A 27720-nucleotide genomic window follows, 5' to 3' on the forward strand; every position below is an offset into this window, starting at 1 on the left:
TCTTAGTCAGTGTTGTCTCTCTCAGTACTCACAATTATCAAGAGAGAAATCAGTTGTTCCTTTATCAAGAGACATTTGGCTGCCATGTTCATTTCTTCAAATAGAATAAGCAATTCTTTGTGGTGACCTGTAGCATCTTATCAGACAGGGGTGTGAACTACTGCTTAAAGGCAGTGGACACTATTGGTAACTGTCAAAGACTAGCCTTCACAGTTGGTGTATCTCAACATATGCATAAAATAACAGACCTGTGAAAATTTGAGCTCAATTGGTCGTCGGAGTTGTGAGATAATAATGAAAGAAAAATAACCCTTGTCACATGTAGTTGTGTATGTTTAGATGGTTAATTTCGAGACCTCAAGTTCTAAATCTGAGGTCTCAAAATCAATTTCGTGGAAAATTACTTCCTTTTCAAAAAATTATGGCACTTCAGAGGGAGCCGTTTCTCACAATGTTTTATACCATCAACCTCTCCGCATTACTTGTCACCAAGAAAGGTTTTATGCCAATAATTATCTTGAGTAATTACCAATGGTGTCCACTGCCTTTAATAGGGGCTCCAAGGTTATGTTCAGTATTTGATGCCCTCATGTACAAGTCTCTAACCTCTCGTTAAAATGGTGTAAAATGCCACTGTGTTTGGTACCCTTTAAACGATACTTTTGTTAAAAGCAAAAAATGGTTGATGACATCACCCTTCAATGGTCTGTACATTTGTGTACAGAGAATGTTCAGTTCTTTCCTGAATTCTGATGATAGTCGAGCTAAACGACGCTGAATTTGAAATCTGGCGCAGAAATTCCTCTTTGGAATGTAAAGACCGGAAAGAGTATCAAATAAATTGATATTTTACAACATTTGAGCGTGAGGCTTGAGACTTGTAGCTTTTTCCACACTTTCATGAGGTCTCTAGCTATTGGAAAATGAGAGCATCACGAAACTTGATTCGACTGAGAGCCCTTTTAATTCCGATATTTGTTTGTTTCCTGGTTTTTATTTTCAATGGTTTTTATTTTTATCATGGGCCAGGACATCCTTGTTTCTTGCAACCATTTCTTAGTTTCTCTCTTTCTTGTTTTGTTTTTCCTCACTTCTACTACAAACTGGATTCTGGCACAATTTGTACAGGGTTTGAAGGGGGTTTAAGGTCACAATGCAAATAAACTTTTATACCTTTAATATTGACTTAAACAAACAACTTTATAGACAAACTGCGTTACAACTTAAGAAGAAAATAACTGAACATGTTTTGCTTAATTCAAATTTAATATAACAGTGTAATGAAATAATTTAAAGAAATATTCTAAATCATGTATATTATTATTCACCAATTGTGAAATTATGAACAAGATCAGCCAATAATGGTTAAGTGGGAGGGGGTTTAGAAATCATTGGCCTTTCCTCCTATTTCCATCCTAATTGAAGGAATGAATTTGTATGATATGTGAATGCAAATATACATAAATATATATATATATGTATGCTGCCAATTGTCAACTTACCATTTTTCGTAAAATGACAGCCCCTATTTAGTTTCGTATTAATACCAAAGGGCAGATTTTGTGCTATGTATTGGGGGAAATGGTTTGATAGACTTTACATAAACATTTAAAATATAATGTAGCGTGATTTTTCTACTGGCTTGGAAATGAGTATCTGAAATCAGAAGTTGTTTTTAAAACTAAAATAATCGTGCTTTGTACAAATGCTTGATCTAGTTATTAATTGTCTGTCTGTTTGTTTTGGGTTGTTTTTTTTGCGTTTTTATTTGTGTGCAAGAGTGAGTTTTTATTCCTCATTCTCTGTGAGACTGAAAAGCAACTAAATTTTTTTTTGTTAGCATAAGGACCATTTCAGAAAAGGAAAAAGAAATTTGAAGATAAAAAATGTATAACTAAATGAATATGTTACGGCACCTGTGCAGTACTCTATTGGTTTCTTTAAAGAAAAACGCAATTTAACGCATTCCTCTGTTAATATGATCATGCAACTCCCTTTTGTGCAGTTTTTTTCTTTTGTTTTGGGGGTCTTTTTTCCCCAGCTTTTGGGGGTTAAAAGAATATGCAAAAATGGTATTTTGTGCTTGAACAGGTTACTCTCTCAAATCTGATGATTATGTATAATTGGTTAACATTTTAAAAAGCTAATCCACATACTATCATTAGAATTTTGTTTCGGTTTTCTCAGGGTTAGTAAAAGGAAAACCAATTTTTTTTATCAATATTATTGTAGCGTATACTCCATGTGATTATTGGTTTTATGTTAAGCCTACTTGTACATGCACCACTTGTGCAGTGTTACCGAGTTCTGAACTCTCTTGTACAGTTAAACAGAAAAGAAAAAAATAGTAGTAAAACAAAAAGAGAGAAATGTGGGAGTTAACAACTGAAACAATCAACAATGCCAGTGCTGCCAATTAATTAAACTGTCGTACATTAAACTGCCATGATAAACAAAAGGAGGGTGAATAATTAACTTGTATATGATGTTATAACAAATGATACACTATCAATGTAAACCACTGTGCTGTTTGAACTACATGTTCTATACTGTCTGGCCCACTTCTGGGGCCAATTTCATAGAGCTGCTTAAGCAAAAACATTTGCTTAAGCACGAAAATAGCTTGCTTATGGTAACATGTTACTGGCCAAAATTTCATGCCATATACATTGCTTTTGACTGGTATTTAGCTGTGTTTACTTAGCATAACAATTGAGTGGAGTCTTGGCCGGTAATCTGATTTTATTAGGCAAGGATTGTTTTGCTTAAGCACAATTTTGTGCTTAAGCAGCTCTATGGAATTGGGCCCACAGGTCTCTTCCCCTGTGTATACAACATTGAGTAGAAACGAATAATTATTTGAAATTGTATTTATCAGAAATCTTGATCTGACCTTAGTAGCAGATGAAACTAAAATCACAGGGTTTTGTATATGATGCTCAAGGAGGCATTTGCTACAACACTCTTTTATTTTTATGTTGTGATTCTAGCTTGCTCTCTCGCAAATTGAGGAGTTTTTTTATTCCATTTAGTACGTCCACATTATTTGAGTAATCAAACATATTTAAGAGAGCTCTGTCACATGATTTTTCTTTTGTATTTATTCCAAAAATTTAAGATATAACCGTTTGCAAAACAACAAATAATTTTTTTCTCCCAAATTTATGACTGTGAAATGTTGTGGTAACTTATATATATATATCTATATATAAAACATTATATGAAAACAAAACTGTATTTATTGTGGTTAGAGATTGATAATTAATGCAGTAAGGTTGCTTTCTTTGTGTTCCTTTTTACTTCTGTTTTTTTTAAGTCACAGCTCATTGTTTATTGTTTGACTTTCAGACTGAGATGTGGGAAGTTTTTAAAGATTGTGCCTGCTTTTAGAGTTTGATGCCTAGAAAGGATTGGGCAGGGGTGGGGAGGTTTTTTTCAGGGGCGGAGTTTAGGGTAGGTTCAGGAAGGCAGACAGTATTCATCATTCCGTAGTGTACTATTGTGCCAAGTAGGAAGTAACGTTGAGAAACCTTACAAGAGTTTAAATTCCTGATTTGTAAGTTTTTGGTTTGATTTTTTGAAATGCCAAGAAAAGAAGTATGTTTTTGAAATAATAATTGTCTGTCCTGTGTGCATCTACATTTGCTTCTTGTTTCTTCGATAAATAGTATATTTGATTCTATTCTGAAAATAATGAGATTTTTTGTTTCTTTTTGGATATAACCACTCTGAGTTTTGAGAGAATATTTATGGATGTATTTTTTTGGCTTTTAATGTTAGGTTGTTTTTTTGCGGACATGCCCAAGTTCCGTTTATGATCTATTTGTTTAATAATTGTATTGATGTACATTAACATAACAAAGCACCATTGTACGGGTGGTTGTAATTAATACTTCAGATTTCTCTTCCAAGAATGGTTTAATGAAGGAAAAAAAATACTAAAAAAAAAAAAAAAAAAAAAAAAAAAAAAAAAAAACTTAAAAGTATTACGAATACTATTATGTGTGTGAGTTCACTTGTTGGGAAGCTTTTTATTTACATTTGTGATAAGCATTAATAGGTTATTTACTCTTTGAAAAAAAAAATGTTTGACAGAAAAAGAAAATGAAAAAAAAAAGGAAAAAACGTAGAAAAAGGTGATGATGGGAGGGATGGGCTGTTTTTAAGCCAAGGAGTGTGTGTCCGCTGGTTCCGTTTCTAAATGTATGTCACATTGTATTAAACTGATATGTTATGATGACTATATTATTGTAATAATGCTGTACTACTACTTACTTAGCAAGGCAATAGAAAACAGAAACCCTTGATTGATTTGTTATCTTTATATTGTGTATATGGCTTTAAAGTCCCACTTTGTTCTTGTCAAATAGTCGGGACCTATTTTTTGTTTGTTGGTTTGGGTTTTTGTTACGATGTGAGAGGTGTTACTCACCCTTGTCCTGCCTTTAGCAGCTGTTCAATTTCTTTTGCAACAAGATTTATCAAATGGCCTTAATTCATGACTTACAACTTATTCTGTTCGTTTGAACCAATTTATTGTCAGTTAATTAACAGTTATTATGTGTTTTGTAATACAATGCATTCCACACTGAAACATAATAATAACCTAAGTTACACAAATTTGAACATAGATTTAAAATCAGAGCCTGTATTTCTTTGAAGAATTTTATCATTTCAGCATAACTTAAAATAGTAATAATAAAAAGTAACAACAAAATAATTTTAATATAAAAACAAACCATAAATGAAACAGGAACATTTAAAAGGTGCTATCTTAATTCAAAAGAAAGACATGTTTTCACTCACAGCGACTCAACTTTGAGATATTTCCATGCCAGTCGTCAACAAAAGTTTGTTTCAGTCCTTCAAATTAATCAGCCCCATGGGAATTTTTTTTTTGCAGCTGCAAAATTGGCAAACTGCATGGACACTGCAACTAAAGAAAAAACATTACTGGCTGTGCTATTTTTTATTTTAAACTATATTGTGAGTAGCTGTAAGATTATTAAACATTAATGAACATATAAAGCCAAAGCAGTGTTTACAGTAAAGGGCCTTTTTACAAGAAAAACAAAACTAAAATCATGAATTCCTTATACTTTTATTGTAAAACAATTTTTTCTTTGTACCTTGTTTTCAACTGGATATTGGTTCAGTGTGGTGTGTTACAAGCAAATAATCAGCATGGAGTTTTAAAACTTTTAAGAAAAAACCTTATGAACCGAGAAAAAAAGTAATAACATTTATCATTGAATATTTCAGACCATGAATCACATTATTGCTACAATCTGGAATTTTGTTGTCATTTTGTAAAAAAGAAAGAAAAAAAATTAAAAAAATTAAAAAAAATGTATATATATATATAAAAACAAAAAAAGAAAAAAAAATGTGAAAAGATGATTTTTTTTAAATATTAAAGAGCTGTAAACTGTGCAACTTTAATTTTCCACTTGTTACTTGTCAGCTATGCATGATGGGATTGATAATTTGTATCGTTTAGTTGACGCTGTGCAATGCAGGGTCCTGTCTATTCCCAATGTGGGTTTAATACAGGGAGAATTACTGGTATTCTTAAAAACCAAACAGTATAAATAATTACAAAAAAAAACAATGAAAAACAAAATACAAAAAAAAAAAACGAAATACAAAAAAAAAATCTTCAAAAGGAAAAACTATAAAAAGTATTAAACAATAAAAGAAAAAAAAAATTATAAAAAGTAAAATATGCAAAAAAAATTAAACATTTTTGAGAAGTCAAGTGCATTGTTCTTTGCCTTCATTATAAGAGCAGTGTAAACAAGTATAATAAATTCCTGAGTGACGTAGAAATATGCTGTGTGGTCAAATTAAAAAAAATTATAATAATTGAAACTTTTTTGTGGATGTATCCGTTATCCGTTTGCAAGATTTCAAGTTGTACTTATTCCAATGGAAGTTTGGCAGAGAATTTGAACTCTGGGGAATATGATATACATGTACATGTATACATCATTGTGACAGCAGTCACAGTTCCACCTGGAGTACACAAACAGGTTCCATGTGCAAGGAAAGTACCACAAATGGCCAATCGAGGAAGTCTTGTTTTGGAGATTAAAGTGTGGACTGTGGAGTAGTCAGGATTTAATATTTAAAAGAAAAGGATTTCTACAAATGGTTATTTCTTTATAAAAAAAATATTTTCTTGACAATGGAGCATTAGAGCTGGGATGCAGTGTTATAAAACTTAACATAGTTTATTTTTTTCTGCCAGTATTGTGTTGTAGTTTGTTATGCTATAGGTTAATGTTCACCCACCAGTTATTGACAGGTTTTGGTTTTTCAGTGCGTGCTTTCTCTCAGTCAGAAGACAAAAAATAAGAACCAGCAAAACTTTTTATGGATAAAAAAAGGTAATTAAAACAAAAACACATGTCACAGTGTATTGCTGCTACTAACTTGCCAAAACAAGTGTTTGTATATATACTACATTTATTAATCAGTCACTCATTTAACAACTTTTTGAAACAGTGAATCGCTGAAGCTATGTACAACTGTGCCTGTAGAATTACATTAGAAGACCCAATTGTCTTGTCAAAATTGGTTTCCCAAAACAAACGAAGGGTGGGGTGTTGTTAATTGCGTGAATTAGTTCACAGGGAATTTTAAATTGGTTCTGTTTGTCGTTAAATCAGTTATCAGTTTAAAAGCATAATATTGCACAAACATTTCTTATATCCTTTCAAAACTGTCAACGTGTGCAAATGATTGTATTTTTTAAAATGATGAGGAATTAAGCAGAACAACTGAGGGAAATCCAAAACATGTAGTGCCTACTGTGTATGCCATGATCTTGACCTTGTGTCATGCTATAACCGTTATTGTCAGCCGTGTTTTGTTAGAATACAAACAAATAATAATAATTATTTAAAAAAATCTGAGGTTACCTATCAGTACTTGATACAGATCATGGTTGAAATACAGAAAGCAACATAACACTTGTATATATTATAAATATATTTACCTCTGTGACTTCTATACTTCTGCATAAACACTGAGATATGAGCATTTCCTATCAGCCCGTATTTGACACCTACCGAAGTCATACATTATTAAGAAATAATTGTCTAATTAAACTAACGTTATACAACTTCCATTTGATTGTGCAAAACAAAAGAAGACTTTAGCCTTGTTAAGTATCGATTTTTGACAGAAAAAGCAAGTATTATTGTACATGGTTTAAAATAAATAAGTTCTATTCTTAAAAAAAAAATCATTAAAAAAAACATTTAAAATTGTACTATGTGAGGTGCATTTGTGTTTCACAATGCGATGCACGTATAATGTAGTGTTTATGATTACACATTGAATCAACAATATGACATTGTCCTTTTTTGGACTCCACTGGAGTAAAGAAATGTGGAGCAAACCAAGTTGAGCCGAGGGTTGCTTTTGTCGATTCCATCAGATTGGTTTAGGATTAAGCCTTTGAATAGAATGGATTGAGATTAAAGCCTCAAAGATTAGTTAGCAGTTGTTATCGATTATTATAAAGTGCTTCCAAATATTGTGTCAATTTGAGACCATTTAATCTTTGATTGTGTGGCTCGGCTACCGAAACAATGATCAAATGCCCGTTTCTGGTGTATAAATGTTTCACAAAGACTGATTTTAATAGTGTGTTGGTGTTGTTGATCTTAAAGGGTTAATGATGCCACTCAACATTGGTATAATATTGACTGCATTGTGGGAGTGTACTGACTGACAATTCAGTGTTTTGTGTCAGGAATGACGGCATATGAAATACAACCCAAACCAGTGTCTTCCCATGATGTAACAATCACTTACTAAATTCAAAGTTACATTCATATTAACAACAAAGAACGAAAGGGGAAAAATATGTGCAACTAGTTTTCAATGTTTAAGCAAATAACTTATATTTAACGGCAAGCATTTTGCCAGACTTGGATCATGGTTTTTTTCAATTAGAAATATAGAAGAAATATTATACCATTTTATGAAATGTGACTTGTACCAGTCCTTTGTCTTTTTCGACCAGAAACCACATTGTTTTCTTTCCATGGCTCGAGTCAGTAATAATGAGAGCAAGAGGCAAGTCTAGTTACATCAACACAATGTAATTTGTACGTGGATAACAGGCGCATTTGGTGTGTGTGCTTTATAATAGGACCTCGTGAACTCAGAGACAATACTTATCGTTTCCACAAAAACTGTGTCATTATTTGTGTCCTTGTCCTTTAATTATTTTTTGTTTTATCATTTTAAAGGGGTGTTTAACATCAAAGAAAAGAGCTGTTGACAGTAGTTTCTGTAGTGTGTGCATTATAAATACATTTTGACCCCCCTTTTGTTTTAGCTATGCATTTAATTGATCCAGCCAATTTCACCCATTTATTTTGTTTGTTGAAAGCTTTTGGTGCAAAGGTGGTAAATATCTCTTCACATAGTGAAAGTTTTGGAAATCAACACTACTTTAAGGCGATTATTCTTAAGAATTCATACACTGAAACAGTCAGCATATCTTTTCTTTGATTTTCAACTCTGTTTTGAATTCAGACATGTTAATCGATGTAGGATCAACAAGACTTGACTTGGTGATCCATGTTCTGGGATTAGGCGAGGGCCCAATTTCATAGAGCTGCCTAGCAGAACAAAGCGCTTTAACATTTTGTCTGCTTAGCAGGAATGAGCAGGATACCACTCTTAAATTATTCACACAAAGTGGTAGGTTGGCTGGTAATCTTTTTCTGATAAGCAAGATTTTGTTGTGCTCCATGAAATTGGGCCAAGATAATGAGTTGTTGCCATGGTGAAACAGTTCAAACACCAATACTACAACATGTAGTCTTTATTGGTGGCGCTGTTTTATATTTAATATTCAACGGAAGAGGGCTGTGCACAAACGATGGGTGATGCACGGGAAAAAAACATTTTCATGCTCCTTCGCTGCGCTCCTACGTATGAAAAACAGTTCCACTCTAATGAACAACAATAACACAAGCTACAATACTGTTCATTGTTTTGTTTCATCAGATTTATTAGGCATTGCAATGTGCTGTTGGGGGGGGGGGGGGGAGGAGGACTTCTATTCAGTTGATGATATCATAATATAAGGGCTGGTGAAACATGTTCTGCTTGGTCATGCCGCTTCACATCCAAAATATCATTACAAACAACACAAATTGTATTGCCTTTTGATACCAAAGATGACACTGGATTCTTGTAATTTGTAGTTGTTTTGATTTTGTTGTTTTTAATCATAGCAGTTGATCATAGTCAAGGGCAAATTACTGCAGAAGATCACCGATTTTGCAGTTTTGCCCGAAATTGCAAAGAAGTTCAGTCCCTAATTCATTAGACAATAATTTGAGTGTGAAACAAATGCAAAACATCATGCTTTTTGTGTTTTTTTAAGTATCGTAGGAGGTCCTATTTTCAAGGCTCTGTGCGCGATGTTATTATGCAGACGACTCTTTTTTGTAATAGCGCCCTCACTTGTTTAATTAGTATCCGGTGATTTTTGTTTTAACAGCGCCCTCACTTGGTTTAAAACATTTCTACGATTTCTTTTTAAATAGCGCCCTCGCGTGTTTTAAAATGGTTATTTTGACGACTTCTCTTAACAGCGCCCTCATTTATTTATAAAAGTGAGGTGTTTTTTTGCCGAGTTTGTCATAACTTCCATAAAAAATTCCTCTGTTTTTGATGTCTTGCAGCAAAAATATTCCCTTATCCAACAGACATGGACAGAATTCGTCGATAAATAAAGGAGGTTGGTGATCCAAAACTATTGACAAGGTCTACGTCGACGGAAAAGCAATAGTTCGGTCTTTCACTCGGGTGATGGTGAGTAAAAGTAACGTTAAAGTTGCCTTAACCAGTTGCAGTATTACATTTGACTCGATGTTTTATCCTGGTGGTATCATGTGTTTTCAGTAGGATAACAGGAAAATTGTGATCAATAAAAAACTAACTGTTGTTTTTTTCAAATCATCTATCCAATTTTTTAACAACACTTACACTTCATTTGGTTAAGGAAAACTTAAGGCAACTTTAACGTTACTTTTAGTTACTCACCATCACGTCACCCGAGTGAAAGAATGGATAAACTGTCTTAGGTATCGTAGCATCATACGTTATCGACCCTCATATGTTTTCGGTCCCCAACTTTGATTCCTGTTTACCGCGAAATTGTGCAAGCTGCACCGGTGACAGAAGCTATGCAGTTTACTCACGGTCTTTATTTTCATCAGGCTTAATCATGCTGAGAATAAAGTTTCCTGTCGTTGGTTTTGCTCAAATCAAACATTTATAAAATGATTGATTTTTGGTACTAATCACTAGTGCATTATTATGCCAACATTCAAATGAGTCAAAGAAACATCATCCAATCTCCAAAGCTCAAAACAAAATTACTATCTGCTAGATTGAGTTTCATTCTGCTTTAGTCACTAGATGGATCACGTTAGGTGGTTACTATTTGGGATTCTATGGTGTGCAAATGTGGGGAAAATATTAAAATATTTTAAGTAAAAATGAAAACAATTTTCTTTTTTATTTACTGCATACTGTAATAAATTCAGATAAGCGTAATAAATATTAAGTCTACATTATATTAATTAAAGAGAAAATATCATAAATTGGTTTCTTATCTCCTGAAACCAAACATTACTGGTCTGAAATGGGGGAAAACGGATTGTTATTAAGTGTGTGTGTTTCAGGGGGGGTGGGGCGTTTTACTTTCATGCCTTATGATATCTCTGGATTCTAATATAGTACCCATAATGCCTTAGGACAAAAATGTAATTAAATTTGTTAAGTAGTAATTGAATAATATTTTTGATTTATTTTGGACGCCATACTAGCTTCTGAATATTAAATAAAATACCAACCAATGAAGGGTGTGAAAACATATGACGTTGCTCCAATGTTGTTCATGCATAAGCACTGTTAATGGCGGACTGTCTCTCGCGACGTAAAACCAAAACTTTAAAATTTTCAACACACCATGAAGTGAAAGTGTAATTGTTAAAAAATTGGATAGATGATTTGAAATTTTCTTTTTAAGTTTTTGATTGTGAAAATTTATCCTACTGAAAACACATGACACCAGGATATTTATCAATATTAAATAAAATATCGAGTCAAATGAAATTTGACTCGATGTTTTATTTAATATTCATAAAAACCTAAGACAGTTTATCCATTCTGATTGGTCTAAAGGCATCACGAGGTGTTGTTTGAACGGATGATATAACACCAGTAAAAAGTGTTATAACATGAGCGTGACTAGTTGCAATAACGTTAGCCCCACTTGTGTGGCCAAGGATAGCTGAATCACAGCTATCCTTGGCCACACACAAGTGGGGCTACAATAACGTAATCCTCCTGCCGACAGCGTAGCCGGAGGGTTACGAAGCTTTCGCAATGTGTGCAGGGCGAAATGGTTAACTGTACAGCCATAGTCTCGGTAAAGTGTGTTTCATTTCAGAGATTCTTGAATTGTTAAAACTATTTAATGGCCCCCAGATTCAAAATTCGGATTTAGACCAAAATCCATAACCCAAAAAGTATTTTTTAATAATTATGTATTGTTTCATTTTTATGCAGAAATAACCAGCCCATACCAGCTTATGGTGTCAATTTGCTGATACAGCGTTACCATAGAAACCATGGCCTAATCCTCGGTGATGAGATGGGATTGGGTAGAAAAAGGTCAGGTTGGTAAACATCTAGCTTTGATACAAAAATTGTTTTGTATAGTTTGTTTTTCACCCTTGCACTGATGTGTATTAAAAATACACTTTGTATTAAAATCACTGTACTCTCCTGATTTCTGTGAACAAAATCCACAGGCAATACACTCGGGTTTGATTCGAACCCACGACCTTTGTATTGCTAGAGCAGAAGCTTACCAACTACACTGGTCACCAAGCTAACCCGGTGGCTAGAGACAGCTTGAGTCTTCAGTAGTGGGTACCGCAATGATTTAATAGCACTGAATATACAGTACTTAAAAGACAAAATTAAATTGTATTCTTCATCCAAGATGCAAAAATTAACATCTTTCAAATAACTTGTTTTCTTAATAGACTATTGGCCTTTTGACGTACCTGTTTGGTTCAGGAGAAACTCGGGGTCGGTTCTTAGTCGTCAGCCCTCGGTCTGTGATGGGAAACTGGAGAGATGAGTTTAAAAGGTATAAACTAAATTTTTTATTTCAACAATTTACCAAGGCATTGTTCACATCAAGCGTCTTAGGGCACCTATGCAATGACCAGGGGACATGGAGGCAATCGCCTTTGTTGCCTCCGTGAAGTATCACGCCGGGGCTATGGGCAAGGAGCTGCAACAGTGGTTCCCTTTCTTATGGCATTTTTTGACTGTGAGCCAAATTCCACACTTGTATCATCAAAGGCACAATCCAATTACCTTTCTACAGTGTCATGGCCGAGTTGTGAAGAGCATTGGACTCATGCTCTGCTGTTTCTGATTATCAAAGTGTGGGTTTGAATCCCGGTCGTGACGCTTGTGTCCTTTTATAAGCAAGTATTTAACCATTATTGCTTCATCCTTCAGATGGGACTTTAAGCTGTAGGTCCTGTGTGGAGGACGGGACAGGACGGGACTGCCAAGTTTCTTCCAAGGGGTGATGGTGAGCTTCTGTGATGTTGACGATGGAGAATATTTAAAGAAACTCACACGTTACGCTGTGGCATATCCTTTTAATCATGCTTAGGTTTTTGTTTGTTTGTTTGTTAAGATGATCTTCCCATCAAGGGAACTCAGCAAACTCCCACGAGGGGGATATAAACACCAAACTGGCAACAGCCAATCTCTCTCATACAAACATTGGTTTTTACTGTCTGTGAATGATTATGAATTGCACAAATCAAGATATTGTGATTCAGTAACTAGACGACAATACATACTTCTAGTCATTGTGAAATCAGCGGTTAGCTTTGTAGGATACGAACCTACAACCTCATGATTGCAAGTCAGGTGTGACGTGTCGTGGACGAGTAGATTAGAACAACAAACTGTGGTGTGGATTGGTGGTCCTATTGTGAAACTTGTGTCCTTAAGCACGACGCTTAACCATTATTGCTGGTTCTCAAGATGGGATGTAAAGCCTTTGGTCCTGTGTGTTGTGTTATGCGCGATAAGAGCCCAGTGCACTTAGCAAAAAGAGAAGGGGTTTGACTTGCTGCATTTTGCGCCACAGCTCAGGTTTTGTTTGCGAGTTTTGATTCAAGGTTCCTTAACTAAAAAAAAATTCACGCATGACGGTGATGTCTCAGAGACTGTTGATGAAACAACGACCCTCATTGATGCCAAGGAAGACACATCAGAGGTAAATAATCAACAATTCCATTCGTGTATGAGCATAACAGGGAGGGTATACATTTTGTAGTCAATCCTAAAAGTATTGGCAATGAAAACATTGTGGTAGAAGCCTACAGCAGCTTTTGATAGTATAAAGCTTTAGCATATTTGGAAACAATTCACTTTGAAGTATGTGGTTATGTTTTAAAAAGATAGAAGTTTTTACGACCCAAAAATTGTAATCTTAGAAGCGGTACCGTCAGTGACGCTCCTCAGATTGTTCGGTCCTATTAAAGACACTGGACACTATTGGTAATTGTCAAAGACTAGTCTTCACTGTTGGTGTATCTAAACATATGCATAAAATAACAAACCTGTGAAAATTTGAGCTCAATTAGTCTAAGTCGGCGAAGTTGCGAGATATTAATGAAAGAAAAAAAATCCTTGTCGCACCATCATCATACAAAGTTGCGTGCTTTCAGATCAGATGCTTGATTTCATGACCTCAAATTCTAAATCTGTGGTCTCTAAATCAAATTTGTGGAAAACTACTACTTTCTCGACAACTACGTCACTTCACAGGGAGCTGTTTCTCACAATGTGTTATACTATCAACCTCTCCCCATAACTCGTAATCAGGAAAGGTTTTATGACCATTATTTTGTGAAGTTACCAATAGTGTCCACTGCCTTTAAGTAAATCTCATCCCCTCACTTTCAAAGCTGTGTATGGCCAATCTCCTGCCTTTATATGGTCTTCTTGATAGATTTATTCCTGTTCGTCCTCTTTGTTCTGCTGGCTAATCCCTACTGACACAAATTATTTTCCTTTAAATTCATCAGCTTTATTGCACCTTCGATATGAAACAACTCATTTAAATACATCTTTCTTTGTTGAATTATTTTCTGCAGGTGCAAACTCTGGTGGATATGAAGGCTTTGAATCCTGACATTGTGGTTGTGTGAACGAGATGGCTACAAGATTGTATCGCAAAACAGAGTCACATCAATGAAAAGAAATATAAACTATAAAAGTTTCTCCTTAGTAAACAGAGACTTACTCGTCCAAAATGTGTGGGAGTTTTGTAATTTGATTAAGTTTGATTCTCATTGTTCATTTTGGATAAATTTCCTTTAAACATGTTGTTAAATGAACAAGAATCATTCAGCATTTTGTGTAATGCCAGTGAAGGGATTTATTTGTATCTTAAAGCCATATAATATGTACATTATTGCATTAGTAGAAAAAGTTATAAATGTTTGTACCTTAAAGGCAGTGGACACTATTGGTATAAATTACTCAAAATATTTATTAGCATAAAACCTTTCTTGTTGACAAGTAATGGGGGGAGGTTGACAGTATAAAACATTGTGAGAAACGGCTCCCTCTGAAGTGCCATAGTTTTCGAGAAAGAAGAAATTTTCCACGAATTTGATTTCAAGACCTCAAGTTTAAAACTTGAGGTCTCAAAATCAACCATCTAAACGGACACAACTTTGTTTGACAAGGGTGTTTTTCTTTCATTATTATCTCGCAAGTTCGATGAACGATTGAGCTCAAATTTTCACAGGTTTGTAATTTTATGCATATGTTGAGATACACCAACTGTGAAGTCTAGTCTTTGACAGTTACCAATAGTGTCCACCGCCTTTAAAGCATTTGCAGTATGTTAATGTTGTTTTTGGCAAAGTTTCTTTCAGCAATTTTTGTAATGCCAGTGAAGGGATTAATTTGTATCTTTAAGGCATATACATTATTGCATTATAAACCAAGATTCACCTTGTGTTTATGTTTCACTTAGCACGATAAACCAATTACAAAATGCACACATTTAAACTAAGAACATTTTTAAATTTTTCTTTTAAAGATCCAGTATAATTATATTTTACGGGGGAATGTTATGGAAATAAATTAATATTCTACTTATAAAATATTCTTATCATGTTCACTTTGTGTAAATTTTGTATTGCTTTATATATTGATTTGACCCTATCACAAAATTTTCTTTCACGGGAGAGAAGTTTTCTAATACAGAGCCAAAAACGCGTATATTTTAAATGACTTAAGACAGCACCCCCAGTTCGCCCCCTCTTTCCTCCGTCAGTCTCGCCTCCATCACCGATATTATTTGCATTAAGAGCCCAGCAGTTGTTCACTTTTTCAGTTTGAGCATGGTCTGAAGTACAGAGAAATTAAAACCTTTCAAATTAGTTCAATACCACCCAATATAGGCCTACCTCCCATTGTTTTTGCTAAAATCTACTACTGCCTCCCCCCCCCCCTCCTCGCCTCGCCCCTGGATCTAGGCAAACCGAAATGTCTTGCACGTTCCATTATTCAATGGGGTGCTCATTTAGGGTTGAAACATCTCGAGGCTCCTTCTTCCCCAATGCTCAAAAACTCTCTAAAACAGTTTCGAAAGTCCACTGTTAGCTAAACTATCAAATTTTATAACATATAAATGTTTATGATTAATTCTATATCGTCCCTCAATTATCAAGAAAATAAAGTTCTCTCATATTGTCTCACCGTTACCATATAATGGCTTGCCCCATGGACGTTCGTGTGTGTGTGTGGTGTGCGTGGGTGTGTGCGCACGCGCGGCCTGTAGCGCTCTTGCAAGACAAAATGGCTGAAGGCTCAAGAATTTCCTGTCACGTTCTTCAACAATTTACATGTAATTAAGTCGACACAATAACTACAATAATGAAAGAGGTGAGTAGGGTATGCTTTATAGCATTCGTAGAATACTTCTTTCGTTTCATTATGAGTTTCTGAAACGGTAAAAATGAGGCAAACAATATACCGTTCGACACAGCGGCAGTTTCGAAATACACATGTGGCCGACATGTCACATGTATACATTTGCTGTATTAAGGACATGTTTTGGAAATTTAATGTTGTTTTATTCTTTAGCTACACAGGGATTGCAAACAGGTTAGAAGCTTGGAAAAATGTCTCTACCCTACAAACACTAATTTAATTTTAACAGATTTTAGGCCCTACTTTTTGTAAAAATTCAATGGAATTTGAGTTTTTTTAAGGGTGGATACTGGATAAATCGGTGGCGACATGCGGAAAATTAGCCCAGTTTTATTCTTTGTACTGTGGGGGTGCTGTGGTTTCATTTACTCGTTTAAGGTTTAATGTTGTTTTCTTCTTGATCTTCCAAAAGATTTTTGAAGACAACATGACTAGTCTTGCCCCCACCTAACATGACAGCCCCATAAAAGCATATGGAGTTGAAAGTCTCACTTCCTTTAGTATGACTAGGCAACAGAGGGTGCCATCACTTTTGCACTTTTTGGCTAATGCGCAAAAGTGTGTGCGTGCATTAAATAACGAAATTGCGCACCGCAGTTCCTGTGTGACCAGGGGATGGCAATGACAAACTTCAGATACAAGTACTAAAAGCAAACTTTAATAATTATTGAAATTTATTAAGGAGCTTGAATAAGTAGTGTTCTATAAACCAATGTGTAGGGTATAAAATTCCACAGTCAATTATTTGACCACCCAAGCAGATTCAACAATGAGTTGTTTACAAGTTCTTTCAAGGCCATTGGTAAAGCAAACGTAGTGATCGCCAAAAATATGGATCATGAACTTTATCCATAAAAGTACTATTATGGATTTGTCAAAGAGATAATCTTGAATAAATGTTAAGTACAAATTGTGCAGGCCACTCCCTCTCATCACAGTTCAACTAACAATGTTGTGTTGACGATTGTGCCCACCCAGTTGTACATGCCTGTCCTACTCCTGTTGATAGGGGGCGCCCTACCCAGGTCAAAATTCCAGTTGAACCTAGTAAAACTGGGTTCAACTGGAACTAGTTGAAACCAGTTGATAAACTAGTTAAACACAGTTAAAACCCGTTGGTTTAATATGGAAAATGGACAGACACCAACTGGTTTATAATTTAAACTCAGTTGAACACAGTTAAACCTAGTCCAAACCAGTTGGTTAATATGGAAAATGGATGAGTTTGGTCACTATCCAGTTGAACCAGTTGACCCCAGTTAACTAGGTTCAACTGGAATTTGGACCTGGGTAGTGAGACATTTCAGCTTAATATGTGCCAAATATATACGCAGAGGGAGTCCAGCATATTTTGCACTATTGGGCAACCCACCACATGATGGCTTTGAATGGGCTATTAGTTAGAAAGTGAAGAGGGTGGTTATTTAAGTTTATTGAAAATAGACAATTGCGAATACAATGTACTATGATAATTAACTGGGTGCATTTTCTGCCACGTTGCCTTGGATCGGACGAGTTGGTCTATAAAAAGCGTGTGTAACCGTTTGTTATAAAATGCATATGGTTGGAAAGATGTTTTAAAAGTAGAATACAATGACATGATCCTCACAAAATTGCTCGAATTGCGTGTTTTCCCTTTTACTTTGCGAACTCGGTCGGCCATAAATGGCCCACCGTGTTAGTCGCTGAGGTAAAAGGAAAACAGTGCAATTTCAAGGCATGTTTGTGTGGATCATTGTATTCTACTTTTACAACATCCTTCTACTAACCATATGCATTTTATACCAAATGGTTACAAAGGCTTTTCAAGACCAACTCGACCGATCCAAGGCAACGCGTTCCTTTAAAGGCAGTGGACACTATGCGTTATTACTCAACATAATTATTAGCATAAACCCTTATGTGGAAACGAGTAATGGGGAGAGGTTGATAGTATAAAACATTGTGAGAAACGGCTCCCTCTGAAGTGACTTAGTTTTCGAGAAAACAGTAATTTTTCATGAATTTGATTTTGAGACCTCCAGATTTAGAATTTGAGGACTCGAAATCAACCAAAGCACACAACTTCGTGTGACAAGGGTGTTTTTTCTTTCGTTATTATCTCCCAACGAATTGAGCTCAAATTTTCACAGGTTTGTTATTTTATGCACAGTTTGAGATACACTCACTGTGAAGACTAGTCTTTGATAATTACCAATAGTGTCCATGTCTTTGAGTGTGCTATAATGGCCCTTTTTAAGTTCATCCACGTACGGTACGGTATCCCCCTATAAAATTACAAGAGCAGCATTGTAAAGTCCCCTCCTGTCAACTTGCTTAACTTACACCAACCAACTCCTACTCTCCTTTTTTTGGGGTGGGGGGGGACTGACTGTTTTTAACATATATTTCGGGGTTTCGTTTGAAAAGAATTTGGCAGGTTTTGGGTTTTTTTTGGGGGGGGTGGGGGTGGGGGGACTTAGTTTTTTAAGGTGTTTTTGTGTGATCCTATTTTTTTTTTTTTTTTTTGGGGGGGGGGCACTTTTGTTTACTTTTTTTGTCTGTAAGCTTTTTTTTTTGGGGGGGGGCAGACTTTTTTTGGGAGGAATGGGGGGGGGGGTTCCTGCATACTCCCTACGTAGACTCCAACCAACATTGGAAGACCCTAAAGTTTATTTCTGGAGGAGGTAGATAAATTTACCATATTAATTTCTTACTTGTTTGTGTTTTATAGTGAGGAGAACTGTGATAAAGAACAGCTGCATTTCCACTAAGCATGTTTCTTACTGCCTGGGGATCCTCAATCAACCCTCAATACGGGCCGGGAAGTCATAATCAAGATGAGGTCTCAAAGAAAAGGTAAACACAATGAGTTTGCTGAAATAGGGAATATTGGTCCATGTTAGGCCTAACAAGTTTTAAAATGTTATTGTTACTTCTACGTGCTACATTAAGCATAATGAAACCCTAGTTTAAAAAAGGTTCAAAGAAATGTTCCACCATATGAACAAAGTAACTAATGGTACAACAACGTGTACTGTGTTTGCAAAAAAGGCTTATTTCAATCAAAGGAACATACTACATGATTAACAGTGCATGAGGCAAACCACTGCCTGAGTGTACATGTACCTGGTGATCTAAACTAGTTCGGGAAATGCTAATAAGACTGTTCCACTATGTTTGTAAAAAGGTAGGTTAAAATAAGGACCGATCCATTTTATTTACAGGTAAGTAACAAAATAAAGGTACAATTTAAACGTCAACAAATGCAGTAAACTTGGCAGCAGTTGTTCGCTAATAAGTGGTAAACTTCCAATGGGGATGAAGAAGATTATTTTAGTTTGACCTAACTTGTTGTAGAAATACATGAGAGTGCTGAGAGTTAATCAAACTTGCTTCTTGAGTAGAACTGCAGGCTTATGAACAATATAAATGATCTGCTTGTGTGAAACTGTTGAACTGCTAGAAAAAATTACACACAAGAATCATTCTGGTTTCTCAAAGTTTATGCAGTTTTTTTAATGAGTGCAATCAGCACCCCAAGAGAACTGTTCCCGGCATTTGGCATCCCCCTGAGTTGCTGTTGCCTACTTTTGCACCAGTCAAAGAACTCCATATGTGCATGAGCTCAGTTAACCATTACATTGCTGTTTTCAAAGTCTTATCTTCATATAATTATTTGTGATTGAAAGTATTGAAAACAAATCTATTGAAAAAAACCAAATTTTATCTAGCTGTTTTACTGATGGACAATGTGTGTAACAAATCTAAATGTTGCAAATTGTGAAATATTTTTGTGGTGCAGTCAGCGTTTTGAGATTTTTTATGTACTTGACGCTATATTAAAAAAATATTATAATTTTTTCAGGATCTCCATTGCAACTACCCGTCGCCAAGTAGATGTCCAAGACCAGCCTCTGATGCAGGGGCTTCAAACTCCAGTAAAAGGTTAACACTCAGAAAACACATTTTTAATATTAACACCGGTCCATTAAGATCGGGAATAATTGTGCAGAAATTATGTGGTTCTTGTTTGTACAGAATTTAAAATAAGTTTGATGTCTTGATTTGAATTGACAGGCTAGGTTGTGTTTTTATGTCAAGCTTTTTCAAGCTTCCAAAAGGTGCATCAATCATTGTAATACATTTTAAGATTGGTTTAACAATTTAGTTCAAGCATAATTCCTCCCAAGAGTAGTTGGTGGAAAGGAGGTAAAACAAAGTACTTGTTTCTCAAATTTCCTCAAAGAGTACTACAACCTACTGTTAACATAAAAACAGATGAGTAATGGTTTGAAAATTAATCAGGAACACATTGATCACTTATCACACTAAAACCAAACCCTGATATCAATGGGGAGAAGGTCATAGATCCTCTGCAAGAGATTCTGCACTGAAACAACAATTGTTTGCTTGCAATTGCATATGAACTATCTGTTTGCTTATTCTTTCCTTGCTAGTATTTCCCTCAACCAACCAAGTATGGAGGGAGTCACCCCCTACTGACATCTTGAAGGCTGCCGGGTACAAAGGAAAGCAACACGTATGAAACATCAGTATCATCAAGGCATCCTAGCTGTTCATCTGTGTAAGAACCCAGCAATTTGTTATCATCAATTGTAAGAAATTTATTGTAGATATTATCGTAGTTTGATTTTCTATGTTTTTCTAATTGGTGTTTAGTGGACTGTTGCTGCAATACTGTACAGTTTGGTTGTGAAATAGACAAATTGTAAACCTATTTTGGACCGAAATTACTAGATTGAGGTTACTTTTTTATACACCTGAACAAGTAAAACACCCTAGTAATGAAAAACATTACATTTTTCATTTGAATCTGTGGTGATTCATCAATAGTAATAACTAAATAGACCCATAATCTTGTAACTACGAGCACCATTGCAAATAACAAGCGCATACACGTTTGTTTGCGCTAACTTGGTAGTGCGACAACTTCAAAAATTAAAGGGACCTGGACACTTGCACGTGGCAGGTGGGGTCCTACTTCCGGCTCGGGCCACTGGGTGGTTGATCTTAAAGGTGCATTCGGGCTCCTTTCCTTAGGAGGGCCAGTGTTATCACAAATGGTTGACCAACGGAAGTAGTCCCTAGTCTTTTCGGCTAGCGGACCGCCTTAGTAAAGTAGGGGACTGCCCTGGGTAACCCTGGGGCGGCGGACCTGACCCGCTCGGGAGGGCGGTGCAAAGGCCCCGATGATCTGGAAAAGCGCGTGGGGCCGGTATCCTGGGACCTGCACGATTGGTAGCCCTGCTAATTGAACAAACCTTACCAGGATGAATAGACCAAATTTGAAACTAAAATTTGTTGCTTGCAATGGTGTACTTAATTACAAGATTATGGGTCGGTTAAGATATTACTATTAATGAATCACCTCAGATTAAAAAAAAAAATATATGTTTTACATAACTGTTATGTTTTACTTTATTAGTTGTATATACAGTAACCTCGAGCCTTGTGGTTTTATCTTGAAAATGTGTACAAGGCATAGCCTTAAAGGCAGTGGACACTATTGGTAATTACTCATAAAACATTATTAGTATATAAATAATTATTGGCATAAAACCTTACTTTGTAACGTGTAATGGGGAGAGGTTGATGGTATAAAACATTGTGAGAAACAGCTCCCTCTGAAGTGACCTAGCTTTGGAGAAAGGAGTGATTTTCCACGAATTTGATTTCGAGACCTCAACTTGAAGTCTCAAAATCAACCATAAAGCGCACACAACTTCGTGTGACAAGGGTGTTTTTTCTTTCATAGTTATCTCGCAACTCCGACGACCGGTTGAGCTCAAATTTTCACAGGTTTGTTATTTTATGCGTATGTTGAGATACACTAAGTGAGAAGACTGATCTGTTTTGCCTGAAAATGTGGCTTAATCAACTTGCCTGAAAATGTGTGCGAGCCTATTATAGCCTAATGGCTTTATCAAATTCTGCCTGAAAAGTGGCTTTATCAAATCTTGCCTGAAATTGTGTGCAAGGCCTTATGGTTTTTATCAAATTTTGCCTGAAAATGTGGCTTTATCAACTTGCCTGAAAATGTGTGCAAGCTATTATAGTCTTATGGTTTTATCAAATTTTGCCTAAAAATGTGGCTTTATCAAATCTTGCCTGAAAATGTGTGCAAGGCCTTATCGTTTTATCAAATTTTGCATGAAAATGTGTCTTTATCAAATTTTCCGTAAAAATGTGTGCAAGCATTATGGTTTATCAAATTTTTTCTAAAAATGTGGTTTTATCAAATTTGGCCTGAAAAAATATGTGTGAGAGGCTATAGCCTTATGGTTTTATCAAATTTTGGCTGACAATGTGGCTTTATCAAATCTTGTCTGAAAATGTGTGCAAGGCCTCATGGTTTTTATCAAATTTTGGCCGAAAATGTGGCTTTATCAAATCTTGTCTGAAAATGTGGCTTTATCAAATTTTGCCTGAAAATGTGGCTTTATCAAATTTTCCATGAAAATGTGTGCAAGGCTATAATAGCCTTATGGTTTTTATCAAATTTTGGCTGAAAATGTGGCTTTATTAAATTTTCCATGAAAATGTGGCTTTATCAAATTTTCCATGAAAATGTGTGCAAGGCTATAGCCTTATGGTTTTTATCAAATTTTGGCTGAAAATGTGGCTTTATCAAATTTTTGCTGAAAATGTGGCTCAGTATCAAATTTTCCATGAAAATGTATGCAAGGCTATATATAGCCTTATGGTTTTTATCAAATTTTGGCTGAAAATGTGGCTTTATCAAATTGTCCATGAAAATGTGTGCAAGGCTATATATAGCCTTATGGTTTTTATCAAATTTTGGCTGAAAATGTGGCTTTATCAAATTTTGGCTGAAAATGTGGCTTTATCAAATTGTCCATGAAAATGTGTGCAAGGCTATATAGCCTTATGGTTTTTATCAAATTTTGGCTGAAAATGTGGCTTTATCAAATTTTCCATGAAAATGTGTTATAGCCTTATGGTTTTTATCAAATTTTGGCTGAAAATGTGGCTTTATCAAATTTTGGCTGAAAATGTGGCTTTATCAAATTTTCCATGAAAATGTGTGCAAGGCTATAGCCTTATGGTTTTTATCAAATTTTGGCTGACAATGTGGCTTTATCAAATCTTGTCTGAAAATGTGTGCAAGGCCTCATGGTTTTTATCAAATTTTGGCTGAAACTGTGGCTTCATCAAATTTTGCCTGAAAATGTGGCTTTATCAAATTTTGCCTGAAAATGTGGCTTTATCAAATTTTCCATGAACATGTGTGCAAGGCTATAATAGCCTTATGGTTTTTATCAAATTTTGGCTGAAAATGTGGCTTTATTAAATTTTCCATGAAAATGTGGCTTTATCAAATTTTCCATGAAAATGTGTTATAGCCTTATGGTTTTTATCAAATTTTGGCTGAAAATGTGGCTTTATCAAATTTTCCATGAAAATGTGGCTTTATCAAATTTTCCATGAAAATGTGTGCAAGGCTACAGCCTTATGGTTTTTATCAAATTTTGGCTGAAAATGTGGCTTTATCAAATTTTGCCTGAAAATGTGGCTTTATCAAATTTGGCCTGAAAAAATATGTGTGAGAGGCTATAGCCTTATGGTTTTATCAAATTTTGGCTGACAATGTGGCTTTATCAAATCTTGTCTGAAAATGTGTGCAAGGCCTCATGGTTTTTATCAAATTTTGGCTGAAACTGTGGCTTTATCAAATTTTGCCTGAAAATGTGGCTTTATCAAATTTTGCCTGAAAATGTGGCTCAGTATCAAATTTTCCATGAAAATGTATGCAAGGCTAGAGCCTTATAGTTTTTATCAAATTTTGGCTGAAAGTGTGGCTTTATCAAATTGTCCATGAAAATGTGTGCAAGGCTATATATAGCCTTATGGTTTTTATCAAATTTTGGCTGAAAATGTGGTTTATCAAATTTTGGCTGAAAATGTGGCTTTATCAAATTGTCCATGAAAATGTGTGCAAGGCTATATATAGCCTTATGGTTTTTATCAAATTTTGGCTGAAAATGTGGCTTTATCAAATTTTGGCTGAAAATGTGGCTTTATCAAATTGTCCATGAAAATGTGTGCAAGGCTATAGCCTTATGGTTTTTATCAAATTTTGGCTGAAAATGTGGCTTTATCAAATTTTGGCTGAAAATGTGGCTTTATCAAATTTTCCATGAAAATGTGTGCAAGGCTACAGCCTTATGGTTTTTATCAAATTTTTGCTGAAAATGTGGCTTTATCAAATCTCCATGAAAATGTATGCAAGGCTATATATAGCCTTATGGTTTTTATCAAATTTTGGCTGAAACTGTGGTTTTATCAAATTTTGTCTGAAAATGTGTGCAAGGTTTATACATGTATATAAGGCTATTTAAATAGTTTGGTTTTGTGTGTACGAAAATAAAGGCTACTCTTTAGGGGCGAATCAATTTATGTTTTGGTTGCCCCGAAGTGAAAGACTAATATCTCATTATTACTTGAGTCGTCTAGTTGGCTGCCATATTTGAGCACAGTGCAGCAATGGGTGTGTATTATTTTTACACCTAATTTCATATGCGCAAAAATACTTAGCTAAAAGCGACTTTATACACACCCAATTGCATTGTACTTAAACATGGTGGCCTGAGGGTCCATCTTAACCCGATGGAACCCACCCCCACACTGTAGGGGGGATAACATTGGACCTTATAGTGTGGAGGTGGGTTCCATCGAGATAAGATGGGCCTTCCATATTTGAATTTGGGGGGGGGGGGGGGGAGTGGGGGTTGATGCAAATAAAACACAAGTTACAAGGAGAGTTCTGTTCAATTTTTTATTGAAAATTTTGGCCAAAAAAAAAGCAGAGTCGTGCAAACACCTGTGCCTGTCGGTGGACCCCCTCGGCCACCTGGAACTTGTGATGGTCCAAAGGTCCAAATGCAATGGTTGATGTTACTCTGTTCAGTGAATTTCAATTAGATGCGCTACTAGTGGTTTGTAACAACGATGTACTGTCTTACAAATCTAACAAGCTAGACGCAATTTAGCGGTTTGTTTTAGACGCAGAAGTGCTGAGCAGAAGGTAGTTGTTGCTTGCTTAAATGAAATGGTGCCCTCAAGAGTGCTTAGGATTTCACCGATTGTGGTTTCGCAACCAAGCTGCACTGGTGGTGCTAAGAGGTGTCGACACTTGTTCCAATGGGATCCTTACTCGACAGATGATGACAACTTCTATCCAGATGATGATGTGCTGGTCGGAGAAACAGGTTCTGTAAGGCCAGTAATTTAGTAACCAATTGTGTGTAAAGCAAGTTGCCGAAATTCTTCAGAAAAGTGCTGACGTATCACACAAACGTCAAAAAATTGTTCAGCAGCTTGAACATTAGTAGTGATTTTTTTCTCACTGCATGTTTGCCAATAAATGATACTGGAGATGACATTGGATCAATATTAAGTCTACCATCCCTAAAGAAAACGTACATTGACCAAATGTTTCAACGGGGTTAAGATGAATTGTGATAAATTCACCACTCAAAGACAGTATGGGTCGTCACCAAACATGTCTTTTTGTAGAGGATACGCAACAGCAGTGGAAGTATGGGTAATTCAAAACACATGTGAAAGTGTAGAGAATACGCAACACCAGGGGAATTATGGGTAATTCAAAACACAGGTGAAAGTGTGGAGAATAGGCAACACCAGGGGAATTATGGGTAATTCTAAACACAGGTGAAAGTGTAGAGAATACACAACACCAGGGGAATTATGGGTAATTCAAAACACAGGTGAAAGTGTAGAGAATACGCAACACCAGGGGAATTATGGGTAATTCAAAACACAGGTGAAAGTGTAGAGAATACGCGATACCAGGGGAATTATGGGCAATTCAAAACACAGGTGAAAGTGTGGAGAATATACGCAATTAAGACCAGGGGAAGTATGGGTAATTCAAACCACAGGTGAAAGTGTAGAGAATACGCAATAGTTGGGGAATTATGGGTAATTCAAAACACAGGTGAAAGTGAAGAGAATAGGCAACACCAGGGGAATTATGGGTAATTCTAAACACAGGTGAAAGTGTAGAGAATACGCAACACCAGGGGAATTATGGGTAATTCAAAACACAGGTGAAAGTGTAGAGAATACGCAATGCCAGGGGAATATGGGCAATTCAAAACACAGGTGAAAGTGTGGAGATTACGCAATTAAGACCAGGGGAAGTATGGGTACATCAAACCACAGGTGAAAGTGTAGAAAATACGCAATACCAGGTGAATTATGGGTAATTCAAAACACAGGTGAAACTGAAGAGAATAGGCCACACCAGGGGAATTATGGGTAAATCAAAACACAGGTGAAAGTGTAGAGAATACACAACACCAGGGGAATTATGGGCAATTCAAAACACAGGTGAAAGTGTAGAGAATACGCATTGCCAGGGGAATATGGGCAATTCAAAACACAGGTGAAAGTGTGGAGAATATACGCAATTAAGACCAGGGGAAGTATGGGTAATTCAAACCACAGGTGAAAGTGTAGAGAATACGCAACACCAGGGGAATTATGGGTAATTCAAAACACAGGTGAAAGTGAAGAGAATAGGCAACACCAGGGGAATTATGGGTAATTCAAAACACAGGTGAAAGTGTAGAGAATACGCAATACCAGGGGAATTATGGGTAGTTCAAAACACAGGTGAAAGTGTAGAGAATAGGCAATACCAGGGGAATTATGGGTAATTCAACACACAGGTGAAAGTGTAGAGAATACGCAATGCCAGGGGAATATGGGCAATTCAAAACACAGGTGAAAGTGTGGAGAATACGCAACACAAGGGGAAGTATGGATAATTCAAAACACAGGTGAAAGTGTAGAGAATACGCAATGCCAGGGGAATATGGGCAATTCAAAACACAGGTGAAAGTGTGGAGAATACGCAATTAAGACCAGGGGAATTATGGGTAATTCAAACCAAAGGTGAAAGTGTAGAGAATTCGCAATGCCAGGGGAATTACGGGTAATTCAAAACACAGGTGAAAGTGTAGAGAATAGGCAACACCAGGAGAATTATGGGTAATTCAAAACACAGGTGAAAGTGTAGAGAATACGAAATACCAGGGGAATTATGGGTAATTCAAAACACAGGTGAAAGTGTAGAGAATACGCAATACCAGGGGAAGTATGGGTATTTCAAAACACAGGTGAAAGTGTGGAGAATACGCAATTAAGACCAGGGGAAGTATGGGTAGGCTAATTCAAACCACAGGTGAAAGTGTAGAGAATACGCAATTTAGACCAGGGGAAGTATGGGTAATTCAAACCACAGGTGAAAGTGTAGAGAATACGCAATTAAGACCTGGGGAAGTATGGGTAATTCAAAACACAGGTGAAAGTGAAGAGAACAGGCAACACCAGGAGAATTATGGGTTATTCAAAACACAGGTGAAAGTGTAGAGAATACGCAATTAAGACCAGGGGAAGTATGGGTAATTCAAAACACAGGTGAAAGTGTAGAGAATACGCAATGCCAGGGGAATATGGGCAATTCAAAACACAGGTGAAAGTGTGGAGAATACGCAACACAAGGGGAAGTATGGATAATTCAAAACACAGGTGAAAGTGTAGAGAATACGCAATGCCAGGGGAATATGGGCAATTCAAAACACA

General features: G+C 35.9%; 3 long non-coding RNA genes across 5 annotated transcripts; all 3 read left to right on the plus strand.

The window, feature by feature from the left end:
* Nucleotides 1-9621: 9621 nt before the first annotated feature.
* Nucleotides 9622-12708, plus strand: LOC117292665. Of its 3 annotated transcripts, none has more exons than XR_004519304.1 (4): nt 9622-9843; nt 11608-11717; nt 12090-12196; nt 12577-12708. It is a non-coding gene; the product is annotated as an uncharacterized LOC117292665 (long non-coding RNA). The 3 variants fall into 3 exon arrangements; XR_004519306.1 differs by having other exon boundaries at nt 11608-11712; XR_004519305.1 differs by having other exon boundaries at nt 9622-9769.
* Nucleotides 12709-13273: 565 nt separating this feature from the next.
* LOC117292666 lies at nt 13274-14313 on the plus strand. The gene is made up of 2 exons (XR_004519307.1): nt 13274-13351; nt 14235-14313. It is a non-coding gene; the product is annotated as an uncharacterized LOC117292666 (long non-coding RNA).
* Nucleotides 14314-15908: 1595 nt separating this feature from the next.
* On the plus strand, nt 15909-20921 carry LOC117292834. Its single transcript, XR_004519328.1, has 3 exons — nt 15909-16038; nt 18800-18924; nt 19934-20921. It is a non-coding gene; the product is annotated as an uncharacterized LOC117292834 (long non-coding RNA).
* Nucleotides 20922-27720: the final 6799 nt, after the last annotated feature.

Source organism: Asterias rubens, chromosome 7 (assembly GCF_902459465.1).
Source record: "Asterias rubens chromosome 7, eAstRub1.3, whole genome shotgun sequence".
Classification (NCBI taxonomy): domain Eukaryota; kingdom Metazoa; phylum Echinodermata; class Asteroidea; order Forcipulatida; family Asteriidae; genus Asterias; species Asterias rubens.